The sequence below is a fragment of the Magnolia sinica genome, chromosome 1, assembly GCF_029962835.1.
Source record: "Magnolia sinica isolate HGM2019 chromosome 1, MsV1, whole genome shotgun sequence".
Taxonomy (NCBI): domain Eukaryota; kingdom Viridiplantae; phylum Streptophyta; class Magnoliopsida; order Magnoliales; family Magnoliaceae; genus Magnolia; species Magnolia sinica.
Window position 1 is genome coordinate 124242101 of NC_080573.1, and position 4172 is coordinate 124246272.

Below are 4172 nucleotides of genomic sequence, written 5' to 3' on the forward strand. Positions count from 1 at the left end.
CCAGTACCTTTTTCAAATAGCTACAAATAGCTACCCCATTCCATTGGCCATTAGTCGGATAGATGAGAAATTTGCAATTGTACGACCCATTTATGGCCCATTTACATTTCAAAATCCACTTCATTTTACCTCGCGAGAATAATCCCCATACGTACCGACGACTTACAAAAGGTCAAAAATGCCCCTGCTTTTTAAGAAATGTACTTCGATATGTATCGAAGGTGTTTCAGTGTGATCGGAAAAAGTCCAGAACCGTCTGGCAAGTTTGCCTTAAAAGTCCTGCAAATCTTACCTACAGCTACGGATTATAACCGTAGCCGTAGTCCGTCCCAATTTATATAACTTTTTTATTTTTTATATTTTTTACATGGAGAACTTTATTTTACCTACACTTTTCTCTAATATATATTTATATAAATATATATATATATATATAAGCATATCAAAAAAAAAAAATTCTCTCTTTTTTTCATTTCTTTCTTTATTCATTTAATAAGAATATTTTCTAAACCAAAATTAGTTACTTTACGTACCCTATATGATTTTGGGGTAGGAGAAGCTACTTTAGCCAACCAACCTGGTTATTTTTCCAAGATTCCATTAGGTTGATGGTCAAAAATCCATTTCATTCATTTCGCGATCAATTTTAATTAGTTCGCGGTCAATTTCATTTACTTCGCGATCACATGCATTTCACGGTCAATCTCAGCGATTCCCCTTCACTTCATGGTCAATTTCATGCATTTCACAGTCAATTCCCTTCACTTCACGGTTAATTTCATGCATTTCACGATTAATTCCCTTCATTTCACGGTCAATTCCATGCATTTTACGGTCAATCCCGACTATTCCCCTTCACTTCATGGTCAATTCCATACATTTCATGGTCAATTCTCTTTACTTCACAGTCAATTCAATGCATTTTATAGTCAATTCCATGCATTGCACGGTCAATCTCGACGATTCCCCTTCACTTCACGATCAATTCCATGCATTTCACAGTCAATTCCTTGCATTTTATGGTCAATTCCCTTCATTTCACGATCAACTCCATACATTTCATGGTCAATTCCGGCAATTCCCTATGGAGATTTAATGAAGAAAATGGGTGAAAAGAAGGAATAGGGATGACAGATATGAGTTCGGATGTGTATTTGAGTGTAAGGGAGTGAATAGAGTGAAATTGATGAAGCACCGGCATTTTTGACTTGTGCAAAGCTGCATGGAATTGATCGTGAAATACATTGAATTGATCGTGAAGTGAAGGGAATTGATCGTGAAATGCATGGAATGACCATGAAGTGAAGTAAATTTACTATAAAAATGCATTGAATTGACCATGAAGTAACGGGAATTGACCATGAAATGCATAGAATTGACCATGAAGTGAAGGGGAATCACCAAAATTGACTGTGAAATGCATGGAATTAACCGTGAAATGAAGGGAATTAACCGTGAAATACATGGAATTGACCGTGAAGTAAATGAAATTGACTGTGAAATGCATGGAATTGACTATGAAGTGAAGGGGAATCGCCGAGATTGATTGGGAAATGCATGGAATTAACCGTGAAATGAAGGAAATTGACCGTGAAATGCATGGAATTGACCGTGAAGTGAAGAGGAATCGCCAAAATTGACCGTGAAATGCATGGAATTGACTATGAAATGAAGGGAATTGTCCGTGAAGTGAAGGGAATTGACCGTGAAATGCATGGAATTGACCGTGAAGTGAAGGGGAATCGTCGGAATTAACCGTGAAATGCATGGAATTGACCGTGAAGTGAAGGGAATTGACCATGAAGTGAAGCGAATTGACCGTGAAGTGCATTGAAATGACCGTGAAGTAAAGGGAATTGATCGTGAAATGCAATGAATTGACCATGAAGTAAAGGGAATTGACCATGAAATGCATGGAATTGACCGTGAAGTCAAGGGGAATAACTGGGATTGACCGTGAAATGCATGGAATTGATCGTGAAATGAAGGGAATTGACCATGAAATGCACAGAATCGACCGTGAAGTGAAGGAAATTGACTGCGAAATGCATGGAATGACCGTGAAAGTGAAGTGAATTGACCGTGAAATACATGAAAATGACCGTGAAGTGAATTGACTGTGAAATGCATTGAAATGACTGTGAAGTAAAAAGAATTGACCGTGAAATCCATTGAATTGATCATGAAGTAAAGGGAATTGACTGTAAAATGCAAGGAATTGACCGTAAAGTGAAGGGAAATAGTTGGGATTGACCGTGAAATGCATGGAATTGACCGTGAAATGAAGGGAATTGATCGTGAAATGCACGGAATTGATCGTGAAGTGAAGGGAATTAACCGTGAAATGCATGGAATTGACCATGAAGTAAAGGAGAATCTCTGGGATTGACCGTGAAATATATGGAATTGATTGCGAAGTAAATGAAAGGAATGAAATTAACCACGAACTGATTGAAATTGACCGCGAAGTGAATGAAATGGATTTTCGACCATCGACCTAATGGAATCTTGGAAAATAACCAAGTTGGTTGGCTAAAGTAGCTTCTCCTACCCCAAAATCATATAGGGTACGTAAAGTAACTAATTTTGGTTTAGAAAACATTCTTATTAAATGAATAAAGAAATAAACAAAAAAAAAAAAGAGAGATTTTTTTTTTCAATGCTTATATATACATATTTATATAAAAATGTATTAGAGAAAATTGTAGGTGGAATAAAGTTCTCCATGCTAAAAAAAATAAAATAATAAAAAAAATTTAATTAATTTGAACAGTCCACCAGGCCTACAGTTTTGACTACGGTTAGAATCCATAGCCATAGGTAAAAATACCTTCGAATACTCTTCTATATGTATCGAAAATTGCGGGATTTTTCAGACAAACTCGCTGGATAGTTGTGGATCTTTTTCGATCATATCTAAAGACCTTTGATACATATTGAAAGACCTTCGATACATATTAAAGGACATATTGAAAAAGCAGGGGCTAGGGTTATAGCTACGGACATAACCCACAACATAGGAAATCTGTAGCTATGGGTATTTGGTTTTTTTCTTTTTCTTTTTAATTCTGTTATAATCCCCACCGCATTTTTGTGGGTTATATTATGAGGAATGTGTTATATCCAAACCGTCCATTTATTTGGTGAATTTGTATTAAGGCTTGAGACAAAAAAAAAGAAGAAAGATCTAGCTATCAAGTGGACCACACTGTAAAAGGCAGTGGAGGATTGAACGTCTACCATTGAAACCCTTTTAAGGGTCAAAGAAGTTTTGGATCATTATGAGATTTGTTTTTCCTCTTCATCCATGACTTTGTGACCTTACCAATAGATTGGATGGAAAATAAATGTTATGGTGGGCCCTACAAAATTTTTAACATTGAAAATCAAATTTCCTGCTGTTCTTTGTGGTGTGGTCCAGTTGATCTTCGGATATGATTCTTTTTTTTTATAATGCTCCCAAATGATCTCAAAATATGGATGAGTCGTTGTGGATATAATAAATCTATAACCGTGGGGCCCATGTAACTTTGACTCTTTTGAACCGTTCGTACAACCTGGAGTTCGAGGAGCGTCAGCGCTCGTCTTGGAGCACCAGCCGATCCTCTTGCGGAAGGAAACGCAGGGTTTTTTTAGAGTTAAAAAGAAGTGAGCTTCGAAATGTAAATGGGCCATAAATGGGTCGCGCAGTTGTAGATACCTCCGGATTAGAATCACCATTCCACGACCTTCCCTGACGGCCGCGCGTCGGAGGAGATAGGTCGGTGGCTCGGGGGGGCCACCGTCATGTTTATGAATAATCAACCAAGAGCACCGGGCGTGTCACCCATGTTAGGCCAAGGCCTAAAAATAAGCTCTAATTCAGGTGGACCACATGATTAGAAATATGGTGGCATTATTGGCCAACATGCCAACATAATGTGTTAATAACATTGAACCCAATCCAACGTGTTCATCCCATCACAATGTACGCGTAAGCTCGTAATAAGGAAAACGGATCGGCTACTCCCCCTCCACTGACCAATGGCTAGTGGTTGGTGCTCTGTGGGCCGTACCATGATGTATGTGTTTCATTCATGCTGTCCATCTATTGTTATAAATCATTTTATGGTATGAGACCAAAAATGAGGTATATCCCAATCTCAAGTGGACCACATTACAGGAAACAATGT